This window comes from Chelonoidis abingdonii, chromosome 2 (genome assembly GCF_003597395.2).
Source record: "Chelonoidis abingdonii isolate Lonesome George chromosome 2, CheloAbing_2.0, whole genome shotgun sequence".
Classification (NCBI taxonomy): Eukaryota; Metazoa; Chordata; order Testudines; family Testudinidae; genus Chelonoidis; species Chelonoidis abingdonii.
This window is the reverse complement of record NC_133770.1, coordinates 176,946,891-176,962,108: the sequence shown is the minus strand read 5'-3', so window position 1 is coordinate 176,962,108 and position 15,218 is coordinate 176,946,891.

Here is a 15,218-nt window from a genome sequence, read left to right as displayed (position 1 = left end):
CATGCAGACATAGCCTTCTGTACACATTTCACTCCACCTTCCTCAATAGTCCCATTGACTTCAGTGGAACTACTCATGTGGGGTAAATTACATATCTGCAGAAGTCAGAGCCTAACGTTAGAGAGCTAAAGTGATTGTGAAAGGAAAATGTAAGCTAATGTTTGTGCTCCAAATACAGGTAATTTTTTTCATATTGTTCCTTTTCATTTTTTAATGAAGGATAATTCTTTAATTGTAAGAGGTAATTGCAGATTACTACAGTGATGAGGATAGTACTAACTCCTAAATGGAAAAATATCTAGATACAAGGCAGCCTGAAGACAAGACAATGTTTTGCACAAGTCAAAAACAATAATATTCCCCAAACAAAAAGAATTAGAGTCTTAGAAATATAATAATGAGAAAGGAGGGTCTGAGATAAGTGGCATATATGTCATGCTCAGGTTATGAGATACACATTACTCAGCACTGCCCATGAGCTATCCCAAACTGTTTGTTTTTTTCCCTTGACATTATACATGCATTAATCTCACCTTGAATAATGGCAGGATATTAGCCATATTGCAGCTGTTCCCAGTGATAATTAGTGGGTATTCCTTAAATAGAACTAGACATGGAGTTGTCTACAGCAAAGTAAATAGATTACTTGTAAAAGCACATAGACAAAATAAAAATATGAATCCAATAAGACACTGTATATTGTAAACATGTTATATATTAGACATATATAATTTATACAAAATACATCCCAGATCCAACTTTCCTTAAAGTCAGTAGAAAGACTCCTGCTGGCTTGAATCTAAACATAGTCTAAATCTAAACATTTAGTGCTAAATTCAGGCCTGATGAAAACCATTATCCCAAATTGTATTGCACTTAGGCTGAATTTGCTTTTCAGATTTGCTGTTATGGACAGATATACTTTGGTAGGAGGCAAGGTAAGACACCAGGAAACATATATAACGTATATAAATTCTAAAGGACTCATATAGTTTTGTAGGAAATGTGAAAAGAGCTATGGTTTGCTGGCAATTTTGCACAATAAAATAACTTTCAGGTTGAACCAAAACCAATTTTTAATTTGTTTTAATTTAATGTTTTTATTATTCTTTTTTGTGAATCAAAAACTCAAAGAGAATTTCACTTTGGCTCAAACAAACTATTTTGATTTGACAAAAGTGAGCCATTTTGTTTTGATTTTTGACTATCTTAAACTTTTAAATCAAATTAAAGGAATTTTTGGAGTGAAAAATTATGAACCAAAAAAATTGAAATGTTTCATTTCATTTTTGTTTTTTGATTTTTACTGAAACTATTTGGTGAAACTAAAATATTTTGAAAATTCATTATGGTGTCACTGATTCTGCACTCCCTGCTCTCCTCCCCCATCCTAAAAAAAAAAATGGCCAAAAAATTCCCAATTCTACAGTTGGACAATTAATTGCAAGCTATAGACTAAGTAAGGCAGAATTCTGGTAATATTTCCAATCATTGCCAATATATTCATCCTCCCCAATTCCCCAGAAAGAATTTGTATCCAGTTGTAGATGCTTTTCATCCTTGGTTGCCTTACAGTGTGCTGCTCCAGGGCAGAGACAGGATCCTAGAGGTCTTGCATTAACCTCCTGTCAGCTACTGTCACTACCACGAAAATTCCAAAGTTCTCTCTCTCTCAAGATACAAAAAGCGTGACAGTTTGAGTTAAAAGAGCAGGAGTACTTGTGGCACCTTAGAGACTAACAAATTTATTTGAGCACAAGCTTTTGTGGGCTACAGCCCACTTATTGAAAATAAAGACTATAACCATATATTAAAATAAATTCAATCGAAAGATAACTCTATTGTCTATAAGAATAAAAGCAAGTTATAGGCAAATAACTAGAGGATACTAAATGTCATAATTTAGTTGAATCTGGATTCAAGGATTCTTGTAATGTTAATTACATTGTCTCCTATACTTTTTGAGTTGATAACCATAACTAGTTGGATTCCAGTTAAGGAATTTAATACAGCAGTTTGAGAACAGAACCATCTTTATGGTGTGGAAATGGGGGAGGATTTTATAACCATATAATAACATCTAGCTCTTACATTGTGCTTTTCATCAGTAGACCTAAAAATGTTCTACAATCTTTAAGGTATTTATCACCACAACTTCCCTATGATGTAGAAAAGCCTTTATCCCAATTTTTACAGATGGGGAACTGATATAAGAGTGACCAGCAGTGTTTAAAATGTTGAAGAAGGTATAAACTAAATAACTAGAAAATAGAGGTGGGATGTGAGATACTGTTGTAGCCAGTATTACTCTCATAAAAGGTACCTCAATGTTGACAAACAAACAGCTAAAACTGAATAATTGATTTTATTGGCTTTATCAGTAGCAAAATTATAGGGCAAGATTTCAAAAAATTTCAGCTTCAGCAACTTCCATTGTTCTCAGCTCTTTTCAGTGTAAGTCCCTGGGTTCTGACCATCTTCATATTTAGGCTCCATCTACACAGAAGTGCTACAGCGGCGCAGCTGCATTAAGCTAACAAGAGAGCTCTCCTGTTGGCTTAATTACTCCACCTCTATAGGTGTGCGTACAGGATGTGCCCAGACACACCCTACTCACTCACTCATGCCCGTCACCCCAATCGGGGTATGGGCCGCCAACCACAGATCTCCAGAGTCTTCTATCCTGGGCCATTCGCTCTAGCTGGTTCCAGGTATAGCCCATTTTTTTGCTATCAGCCTGAAGTTCATGTTGCCAGGTGTTTCTTGGACAGCCTCTTTTCCGCTTGCCGCTTGGGGTTCCACCACAGTGCCTGTCTGGTGATGTTAGTTGGCTGCTTGCGTAGTGTTGTCCTATCCAACCCCACTTCTCCTTCTGATTTCTTCCTCTGCTGGGATTGACGGGTCCTCTCCAAGAGGTGGATGTTACTGATGGTGTCTGGCAGCGATCTGGAGAATCCTTCTGAGGCGCTATTAATGAAGGTCTGGATCTTCCTGGTGGTTGTTTTGGTTGTCTCCAGATTTCAGCTCCATACAGTAGGACTGATTTATCACATTGGAGTTGAACAGTTGAATTTTTATTGCCAAAGAACAGCTCTCTGGAGCTCCAGATGTTCTTGAGCTGTAAGAAGGCTGCTCTTGCCTTACAATCCTTACGTTGATGTCTGCGTCTCTGCCACCTGCGGTCGATGATGCTACCTAGGTAGGTGAAGGACTGCACTTCTCCAGGGGCTTCCATTCAGTTGGGACTGGTCGTTGCTGATGGAATTAATCCTAAGGATCTTGGTCTTGTCTTGTGAATGTTGAGGCAACTGTGATGACGTGGCTGCCACAGTGTTGGTCTTCTCTTGCATCTGCTCTTACTGTGCGAAAGGAGTGCAAGATCATCAGCAAAGTCCAGGTCATCAGCTGGGTCACACGTCCACTGGATTCCGTTTCCTACGCTCGTAAGTGGATGTCTTCATAATCCAATCGATGACGAGGAAAAGAAGTGTGACAACAGAGCATCCTTGTCTGACTCCAGTTCGCCACTGGAAGCTATTAGTGAGCTGCCCTCCATGGATCACTCTACAGTGTGTATACCATCATTGATTCTTGATCAGGTTGACCACCTTTGCTGGAATGCATAGTGCCGAAAGAGCTTCCAGAGGGTCTCTCGATCCACGCTATCGAACGCTTTCTCATAGTCAAACAAATTGATGTACAACGAGGAGTTCCACTCCACAGACTGCTCGACTATGATGCGAAAAGCGTTGCTATCTGGTCCATGCATGATCTGTTCAGCCGGAACCTGCCTGTTTCTCGTAGCTGTGGATCGATGGCATCCTTCATTCTCTCTAAGAGATCGGTTGAAAACCTTCCCTGGCACCGACAGGAGCGTGATTCCTCTATAATTGGCACAGTTGCTAAGGTTCCTTTCTTGGGATTTTGATGAGATATCCCTCTTTCCAGTCTGCCGGAATCACTTCTTCTTCCCATATCTTCTCAAAGAGGGGGTACAGCATTTCCACTGAGCGTCCAGGTCTGCTTTCAGGGCTCTCTGGGATGTCATCAGTCCAGCTGCCTTCTGTTCTTCATCATAGTGATGGCTTTTCTGATCTCATCTCTGGTTGTTTATCGCCAATAATTGGGAGTCTCGTTGCCTGGTAATGTCTGATGGATTTGGTGGTGCTGGTCTGTTCAGGAGTTCCTCAAAGTGCTCCGCCCATCTGTTCATCTGTTGTTCTATTCCTGTTATAGACTTTCCTGCTTTTTTAACGGGACGTTCTGCTTGCTGAACTTTCCAGACAGTCGCTTGGTAGTATCATACAGCTGTTTCATGTTACGCTGTATGCTGCCTGCTCCGCTTCTGCTGCCAGTTCATCCACATACTCTCTCTTGTCCTTCCTATATTCCTCTTCACTGCTCTGTGGGCTTCAGCATACTCTTTTTGAGCTTTGGCCTTTGCAGCTCTAGTCTGCTGTTGTTGACTGCCTGCCTTCTTCTTCTTCTGTCTTCTGTCTTGGTCAAGTCTCTGCTAGATCCACTCTTTCTGCTGTGTTTCTTAATTCCAAGCACTTCCTGGCATACTAACCTAAGTGTGTCTCTCACTTTCTGCCATCTGTTTAGTACACTGTCTTCCTGTTCCTCAGACGATCCTGTAATACTGAAAACTTATTCTTCAGCATCAGTCCAAAATCTTCCTTGTCTTACGGTCCTTCAGAAGGCTGACATTGTACTTCACTCTTCTGTCTGACGTATCTATCCAGCTTTGCTTCAGCTTCAATCTAGCCACCACTAAGTGATGGTCGGACGCCACGTCTGCTCTCTTCTAACTCTAATGTCCTGCAAGGATCTTCTGAACTTCTTGCTAATGCAGACATGGTCGATCTGATTTTCTGTCGTGTGCCTGCTGGTGATACCCAGGTACTCTGTGGATCCGCTTGTGAGAAAGATGCTACCTCCTATGACCAGGTTGTTAAGTGCACACAGATCCACAATCTCTCTCCATTTCTCACTCATCTCTCTCAGACGTGGGTCCCATGACTTTTCGTATCCTGTGTTGTCAGGTCCAATTTTTGCATTAAGTCTCCATAAGGATGATGATGTCTTTATCTGGGAGAATCTCTAATATTTTCTGAGTCTGTTGTAAAAATAATCTTTGTCCTCCTCTCGCTGTCATTAGTTGGAGCGTAGCACTGAACAACATTCATCTTAGTCCTCTTCATTTTAGTTCTGAAGGATGCTGTGATGATCCTGGGACCATGTGCCTCCCAACCAATCAGTGCTCTCTGTGCCTGCTTGGATAACGTGAAGCCTACTCCCTGTGTGTGGGTGCGTCGCTCTCTTCATATCCTGAATACAGCAACAAGCTTTCTGTCAACAGTTGTCTCTGTCCAGCTTGTGTCCAGCTTGTTTCGCTAATGCCTAAGGGTCAGTTGTTGCTCCTCATCTCTGCTGCAACCCTATACTATTTACTAAAAGAAACCCCTCCCAATTGTCTACCTTAACAAACCCCATACCCCTCACAATTGAATTTTCCCTGTTTTTTGCATTTTCTAACTCCACCAGAGAGGTCCTTTGGGGCCATCTGCCTGTCCCAAGTCAGGATAAAGGAGGAGGGTTGGGCGTGGGGCTAGCAACTCCACCCCGTAAAAAAATCAACCTGCTACAGAAACGCCAACAACAGAGACAACAGAGACTTTTACCCTGGAAAAAGCAGGGTCTTCAACTCGAAGATGCAAGACACACCCTAATGTCTCCAAAAAAAAAGTGGCTTTGCGTTTTAATTTAATCACATGATAAGCTCTTTTAGTTTTCAAGTATGGATTGTTGTATTATGCAATAAGCGCTGAATTGTGGAATATAGATGTTGTAGAAATGTATGGAAAGCCCATGTCCGCTCACAGCATGTGTCCCCACTACTGCGGCATCGCATTACCATTGGTCCTTCCCTCCCACTCTGACTACTATTCTAGAGAATTCTATGACCTATATAAGCGGCTGCGTCAGGCGTGCCCAGTGCAGTGTCTACAGTGTTTGTAATCTTTGTTATGTGTAGTCTACTGAAATAGCGTAACAAGCCTATGGCTTTACGTTTTAATTCATTCATATGATACCCCCTTTTAATTTTAAAATATGGATTGGTTTGTTCTTAAGATAAGAAAGGAGAAGACAAACGTTATTATTAATAATGTGCTGATAGTAGTGCAAATACCTCGGACTCCTCAGTTATGAACTTACATGAAGATAATGCCGCCACCAGTTCCAATAAACAGTAAAGACCAACAGAAACAGACTTTGTCTCTTAGTTCAGGTCACTCTAGTTCCTATTCAAAGTCATCAAACATTCCATCTGATGACCCAGTCTGCGATATTCCAAAAAATAGATTAGAACGCCAGTCTCGATTATCTAGAGGTCCTTATCGGCCTAGATTGAGCATGTTTCCTAGAATTAAAATAGGAACTAAAGAAAGAAATTTTCAGTCCGATTGATACGAAAAGTATAGGTGGTTAGAATATAGCCCATCAAAGGACGCAGAATTTTGCTTTTATTGCTGTTTCTTCTCCTCTAATGATGCAGCAAAGAAAGGTCACACTGATCCAGCATTTATTGTTAAGGGATTCAGAAACTGGCAGAAGGCTAATGAATGTTTTAAAAACCACCAACTGTCAAAATCTCATGTGTTGAGCTATTCTTCATGGTAAAGTTTTAGTGAAGGGAAACCTATTGATGTATTGTTGGATGAGGCAAGCAGGCTTATCTGCCTAAACAAGAAGAAGAACAGTGCCATAACCTAAGTGTAATGGAGCGACTGATTGACATTGTTCTGTGTTTGGCAAAAGGTGGGAGACCATTCAGGGGTCACAATGAAAAAGCTGAGTTTTGAGAAAGGTTTATTTCTAAATCTTGTCAATATGCTCCCATAATGGCAAAGCATGTGCAACAATCTCCTCAAAATGCTACCTATCTGAGTAATCGCATCCAAAATGATTTAATTGTGGCCTTGCACAAAGTTGTGCAACAAAAGATTGTGTCTTCACTAAATGGAAAAATGACCTCAATAATTGCCAATGATGACACTACTGACTGTGAACACCATGAACAGATGTCCATTGTTGTGCGGTATTTTGACAATGAAAAACATAGTCCACAGAGGCGTAGCAAGCACCCTCCGACCAGAGGGGGCCCCGCAAGGAAGGGGGCACCTAAAAGTGGCAAAAAAATGTAAGGTATAACTAGGTAAGTGACATTTATTGACGCTATTGCACAATCCATGTCGGTTTTACTGACAAAACCGTGAAGTCATTATGATACATCATAATGCTATTGGCTACATCAGTTGTCTGTCAGTCAGTTTCAAATTTTAGTTGGACCCATTCAAAGAATGTGTATTTGCATTCATAATGGTAGGTCGTGGATAAATGTTATTATATTAGTTGTGAGTTTTTTATTATCGTTTCACGCGAAAGCCGATCTTTTTGTGAGTCTAAGAGATGTATAAGAGCGGAGTTAGTAAATGACAGGCGCAAAAGTGCGGAAGAATCTTGAGAAAATTCCTAAGTTGCAACGCGATTTTGTGCTGCCATACCAACTACAGGTACGCATATACGACCAGCTTGTTAGCGCGACGAATCGTATCCGAGTATCCAGAAGTGTTCAAGTGGGTGTCGAAGGGTGAAGCCAGTTGTTCTTATTACGTCAATAAACCAGCAAATTAATTCAGTCACCAGATGTTGTCAACTGCCGACGTACTGCCGCGAAGTCGGTGCACAATGTTAATTTTGGATAGACTACAAATACAGGATAACTCTGTGGTCACAATTGGCCTGCAAATAGCCGAGCATTAGGGTATGAGCAGGTGTTTCCAGAAACCGAGGTGCGACGTAAGAGAGATGTTTGATTACGATTGCTGATCATTCCGAGTCGTCTCTTTCTGCCAGAAGTAAATTCAAGAGCAGTTCTTCTTGTTCTCACTGATTCGGCCATAATCTCTGGTTTCTTCGCGATTTACAATCGTGGAGTGGTATAGGTTTTCAGATATCTTACAATTCAAGCTGAAAGCAGTGTACGAGAAAATGACACTGGAGATACAGCAAATTTGAAAAGAAACTGGGCGACATTGTGCCTCGATCACTCATAATGGAATGAATCGTTTATTTATGTCATCGAGAAAGAGAGAGGACTTGTACGGCAAATTTTATTAACTAACATATCCACGACAGCTCTGCAGGAGATTTTATATCGGTATCTTTGCATTTGCATCAGAATTTCTTCTACTCCCAGTTACTGTCACTGTGTGCGAAAGGACTTGAAACCTGATCAAGAATATCACTGCCTCAATCCATAGACAGATGACAGGCTTTCTGCGCTTGCAGTTATCTCAATCGAAAACAAGATTGTCAGATCTCTGGACTATGACGCATTGATTAACCAATTTGCGGAGAACAAGGCTCGAAAGAAGCGCTTTGCGTAAATACGTAATACATGTACACTGTAGACCTATGTATACATAATATGAACCCTGTATATTGTATAAAATAAATACCACATTCCAGTTTCTGCATTGTAAGGGGCCCCAGACATATGTTCGGAGGGGGCCACGTTCTTTGTTGCTACGGCCCTCATAGTCCAGTTGAACATTTTCTGTCTGTTCAGAGACTATTAACAGTTGATGCTCAGTCTATTTTTGACCAGTTAAATGACATCCTTGGCATTCTTAAAATTGACTGGTCATCAGTGATGTCTGTCTTTTTTGATGGCTCATCTACTATGTCTGATGTATTGTGGGAGTTCAAATGAAATATGGAGAAGGAAACAGTGAAATACTCTATGTACACTGCTATGCACATTGTTTGAACCTCATCCTAGTAGATGCATGCACTTCAAGTAAACAAAACAGAACTGTCTTTGATTTTTTTGGTGTTATTCAGACTCTTTATGCCTTCATGGAGGGGAGTCCTGTGTGATATGCAGTAATAGAGAAGATTTCACAAGAAGTAGGATCCCAGCTGATGCTGAAAACTGTCAAGTCACTGTCAAACATGAGATGGACATACAGAGCAGAAGCAGTGGCTGCTGTAAAACAAAAGTACTCCATCATTTGACAAGCTTTACAAGAGATCATCGAAACAACTCGCCTTGCTGATGCTAGGAGCCTTTTCCATGAACTAAATTCATTCAAGTTCATCTTTGCCCTTCACAGGATGCACCCTATTCTCCAGGTGGTGGTAAAAGTGAGTAAGGCTCTTCAAGCTCCAGATCTCAACTTACTTACTGCAATGACTGGGATGACAAGCTTGAGTAACTCTTTGGCTATGATGAGAAGTGGTCCAGAATATTTTCAATCTATTTTCAATGACTGTGTGAAAATGTGTGTAGAGAATGATGTATCGATTCCCCCAGTTAAGAAGAGAAAAATGTCCACTCGTATTGATGATTCGTTTGAGTCCCAGCATCACTTTGATACAAAAGAGGAGCAGGAGAAAATAACTTCGTTTTACTCACTCCTAGACTCAATGATTAACGGCTTTGACCAGTGACTCGAACAGAAGACTTGTAAAATTGTGACTGCAATGGGAAAACTGCTGAGCTTAGACATTGGCAGGGACGATATGAGAATCATTGCCAACAAATGTAAAGTGTCCTTGGATGAGTTGGAAGCTGAAGTTGGATTGCTTTGGGGTTATGATGGATCTGTTCCTAAAGGTAGCACTACAAACACCGCCAGAGAGTGGCTTGATTGGCTAAAGGAATCAGATTGGTCTTCCATCCAGGCCTTTTACAAATCTATTCAGTGCTTTGCAGTCTTACCTGTTACAAGCTGTTCATGTGAAACAGCCTTTTCGAAATTAGCACATATAAAAACCAAACTAAGAAGCAGGGCCGGCTTTAGGCCGATTCGGCTGATTACAGGGAATCGGGCCCCGCGCCTTAGGCACCTTTTCAATTTTTTTTTTAACTTACCCCGGTCCCCGGCTGCGGTCTGCTCCATGGTCCAGCTCCTTTGAGTGAAGCGCCGGCGGGAGCGCGGCGTGGCCCCACTCTCCCAGCTAGAGCTCCAGCCGGGGCGGCGGGGCTTGCCGCGCTCCGGCCGGGGCTCCAGCTGAGAGAGCAGGGCGGTGGGGCTTTGCCGCGCTCCAGCCAGGAGAACAGAGTCGCGGGGCTTGCCGCGCTCCAGCAGGAGCTCCAGCTGGGAGAGCGGAGTAGCGGGGCTTGCTGCGCTCCAGCCGGAGTGCGGCAAGGCCGGCAGCTCCGGCTGGAGTGTGGCAAGCCCCGCTCTCCCATCTGGAGCTCCGGCCAGAGCGTGGCAAGCCCCGCAACATCAGCTGGAGCTCTGGGCCCTTTAAATAGCCCCCTGAGCCCTGGGGCAGTGAGGGGCTGGAGGGGAGGTATTTAAAGGGCCTGGGGCTCCAGCTGCCTTTGCCACCCTGGTCCTTCAAATAGCCACCCGCTTCCCCCAAGCATTCCCCAGCGCTCCCGTGGCTATTTAAAAGGTCCCCGGAGTAGAAGGGGGTTTGGGGGCTACTTAAAGGGCTGGGGTTCCAGCTGCCTCTGCTGCACCCCATGACCTGCCCACACCAGTCCGGCCCCCCCTGCCTGCAGCCAGCTCTGCACCCCGTGCCCACAGCCACCTCTGCCAAACACCCTGTCCTGTCTCCAGCCACCCCCTGCCACACACCCCTGCAGCCCTGCCCAAAGCCAGCCAGCCCCCCACACACTGCTGCCCGCACCAGCTCTGCACACTCTGCCCAGCCCGCACCCCCTGCCCTGTTTCCAGTCAACCCCTGCTGCACATCACTGCCTGAAGCCAGCCCGCCCCACACCCCTTGTCTCCAACCAGCCCCACATCCCTTGCCCTGCCTGCAGCCAGACCCTACCTCCAGTCAGCCCCTGCCCTGCCTTCAGCCAGCCCCATGTCCACTGCTGCCCTGCAGTTTCCAGGGCATTAACCCTGCAGGGAGCAGCTGGAACCAACACATGTGCACACCCCCAGGGAGTGGTGGGGACCCACACATGTGAAACGGCGGTCATTAATAGCCAATCAACAGCATATATGATGCAATGTATATAATTTTATTATTCATATAGTTATGGAAAGTAAATAATACATGAAAGAAATGAGAGGCTTTTTTTTCCACTTTCTTTTAAGTCATCCCTGCCAGGGCTCCACCGAAAATGTTCGAATTGAGCCCCGCACTTCCTAAAGCCGGCCCTGCTAAGAAGTACAATGTCCCAACAGCGCCTCAGCTCACTCATGATTTTGTACATTGAACAAGAATTGGCTTCATCAGTTAATTATAATGATGTGATTGAGGAATTTAAGTCCATAACACCTGGTGAGTGACGTCTCATTCTCTAGGACAGGAAGATGAAAAAAAAACTTGATCTGTTGTGGTCAGTTTGAGTTAGCTCATTATCTGGTTAAAGATAAAGATCATGAAAATTGACTGTATCTTTGTCTATGCCTAGTTATCACTACAGCAAAAATTTGGTATTTTGTGTCTCTTTTTTTAAGTTTGTATTTTTTAAGTAAAGTTTAGTTGTTAATTTAAAAAAATAGTTAAGTTTTAGTTTCTTTAGTTTGTTTGATGAATAAAAATAATGTCTTTTATGATTGAGTATCCAATAAATGTTCGCCTTTAAAAAAAAGTCCCTGGGTGCACACCCTAATAAAATGTGCTGTGCACACCTCCCATGAGAGGCAGTAGCTATGTTAGTGGGAGAAGCTCTCCAGCTGACATCTCACTGTCTACACCAGTGCTTAGGTTGGTGTAATTTACATCACTCAGGAGTGTGGATTATTCACACTCCTGAGCAACGTAAATTATACTGAAGTACATTCTAGGGTAGACAAGGTCTGAGATGCCTAAATGTGACCTGAGAGGTTTTGAAAATCTACTCACGCTGGAATTCATGATAGTCCATCAGTGGAAAAGGCTTATGAATATGCGGCTTCTTACCTCTATGTGATTGGTTCAAATAATCAGATACAGTTTGGTAGTAGCCAAATGTAATTATTAAAACTGGGCACACTGAAGCTCCAAATGTGGTGACATAAGTGCAGCCTTACCAAATTCACAGCCCATTTTGGTAAATTTCATGGTCATAGATTTTAAAAAATCATAAATTTAATTATTTCAGTTATTTAAATCTGAAATTTCGTGGGGTTGTAATTGTAAGGGTCCTGAGCCAAAAAGGCATTGTGGGGTGTGTGTGAAAGGTTAGGGGGCGGGGTTGCGGTACTGCTACCCTTACTTTTGTACTGCTGTTGGTGGCGGTATTGCCTTCAGAGCTGGCCAGCTGGACAGCGTGGCTGCTGGGCAGCTGGAGAGCGATGGCGGCTGGACAGAAGCCCAGTGCTGAAGGCAGAGCCGCCATCAGCAGCAGCACAGAAGTAAGGATGGCATGGTATGGTATTGACACTTACTTCTGCGCTGCTGCCTGCAGACCCTCAGTTAGCAGCCGCCACTCTCCAGCCACCCAGCTCTAAAGGCAGCAGTGTAGAAGTAGGGTGGCAATACCGCCTCCCCACTAAAATAACCTTGTGATCCCCCTGGAATTCCCTTTTGGTTCAGGACCACCAATTTGAGAAATGCTGGTCTCCCCTGTGAAATCTGCATAGTATCTGCATAGTATCAGGTAAAAGCCCTCAAAAGACCAGATTTCACAGTGGGAGACAGATTTCATGGTCCGTGACACATACATTTTCATGGCCATGAATTTGGTAGGGCCCTAGACATAAGTGGTAGCGTTTTTGTTTAATTTTCTTTCAAATTTGGCAGAGATATTCACTACTAGGTAAAGCTCATATAAACCAGATCTCAGTCTCCTGCTCCCTTCCCTCTGCACTATGGGATTTGGTGGAGGGAAGGAAAAATCAGCATCACCTCTGCAGGGATCCACACCTACTCACAGGAAGAGGAGTAGTTAGGGGCCTGATCCTACTCAAGCTGAAGTCAATGGCCAAACCTGAAGTGACTCAAATGGTTCAGGATTGAGCCTTTAATGCCTACACAGAGTCTGAATTGTCATTGCATTAATCCTTACCTATTTACTTATTTAGAGTGTAAGCTCTTTGGATAGGGACTAGCTACTGCCCTCTGTTATAGTGCCTAACAAAATGGGGCCCTGATCTTGACTAATCTGTACTGCAATAAACATGATTAATAGTAATAACTCCGGTTTTATGTTGGTGCATCTCCATTGAAACTAATTGTGTTACACTGGTGTAAACTGGAGTAACATATTAGTGAGCATGGCCCATAGTCTGCAGTAATTTACACAGGTTCCCATTGTGCAGCTTGGAACTCCCCTTCTCCTCCAGCCACCCCCTAAGGGGATTTCAGGATAGTCACAATTGGGGGAACACCTGAATGAATGGCACTGTGCAGGCGCCTCTAGCAACAGTGGAGCCAAGGGACCTCAGTAAGATAAACCTTTGCCTCTGGCACATTTCCCCTATAACTTTCTGATTTAGGTGGTAGAGCTCACAGCTTCTTCTCCAGGAGACAAACCTCACCTTTATAACAGAAGAATTTCAGGGAAACTCTGCCAATTGAAAAGTGACTTTACACTCACGTGGAAATAACATGCCTAGGGAAACATGGGGCCCAAGTAGTTTTGAAGGATTTTTTTTTTGGATGAATTAGAAACCTCTGAAAACAGGACTTTCTAATGCAAGTATCCTCTCAACCTTATTATACACTTACTAACATACCATTTCACACATCCACGTTTATACATTATGGGCCTATATTTTTTTCCATGGATACATAGATGCAATTCCCTCTGAAGTCAGCAGGGACTTCATGTGTGTATGCGAAAGCTGAATCAGCCCCATGTGCATGAAATACTTGTGAATGACTGTTTAGATGAAACAGCCGCTTTTCCTGGCAAACATTTAGATAGTTCAGTCAGTGACCTTAAAAGTGTGGTTAGCAGAGAGGTTAAAAAGCAATACAAGCTTTCTGACAGTGGGCTGCAAATTTTGTATTCATACAGGAAACTTCCATTGAAGCCAGATGTGAGTTTTGTGTCAGGTCTGCTGGACCTTTTTATTACTATTTAGATCATTAGAAAGGGAGATTAGGCTGCAGGGTTCCTGTATTGTTCAAAACATAATCAAGGTCAGTGGATGATTAGGATTCCCAGAATATACAATATGCACATTATATAGGTCACCAGTCTGATACTGCAATAGTTAATTAAAATAACATAGTTTAATTATTGGACAGAGTTTTCCAACCTGGATGTGTAAAATTAGTCCCCTTGGCTTTTGATTATCCACCAAAATGAAACCCTTGGCACTCACATTCCTATTGATATGAACTGCAGATGCTCAGTGCATCTGAACATCAGGATACTACTAGTGAAGTGCCTAAATATGCATTTAGGAGTCTAGTTTTAGGCATAGAGGTCTGAAAATTCTGGCAATTGGGGCTAATCTCTCATAGAATGCTTTTGACAAAGTTGATAAAAGACAACCAAACATTGTTGGTCATCTGTACTGTCTTCATAAAATATTTTTTTGCAAGTTCTGCTGGTTTTATTTTCTCTTAAGGGTTGAGGGTTTTTCTAATAATTATTTTAACTTCAGCTGAAAAGTAAGATTAAAAAAACATTACTCCAAATTGGGGAAAGGATCTAGTTCTATCCTGAAGGGCTTGTTCTAAGGGATTTTTTTCGCATTGAGACAGCACTCTTTCTTTCAAATTGGGAACAGTGGAAAGGGTTCCAAATTGCCATTTATAATTAAACTAAATCAATATGCAACACTTTTGTATAGCCAATGAAACTTCTGCCTTAGTTCTCTATACCATCATTATTATCCTTGCTTCTAATGAAGAGTATCCAAATCAAGCCTTTTCTGGGAAATATAATTGCATTTAAATTTCAGAAGATGGCGATGAAGATTAGCAATTAATATTCTAAACACTGTTCGTATCCTATACATAGAAAGCCAAAAAAGTCAGTGTGCAATGATTGTTTTGAATGTGGTATTTAAGAACAGAGGATGTGAATATCTGTTAAAAATGTTAAAAACGGGCTGGGGGAGGGCTGCTACATGAATCGTGTGTGAAACCTGAAAGACACAGCACTAAACGGCTTGTTGCTAGTCCAAACCTCGAGCTTCCTCCTCGCGCCTAGTTTGTGAGTCGGGTGAACAGTTGTCCTGTCTCTTAGTTAATGTTTTTTTTAAAACAAAGATATTAACAAGTCATTTACAGCCAGCGCTTTT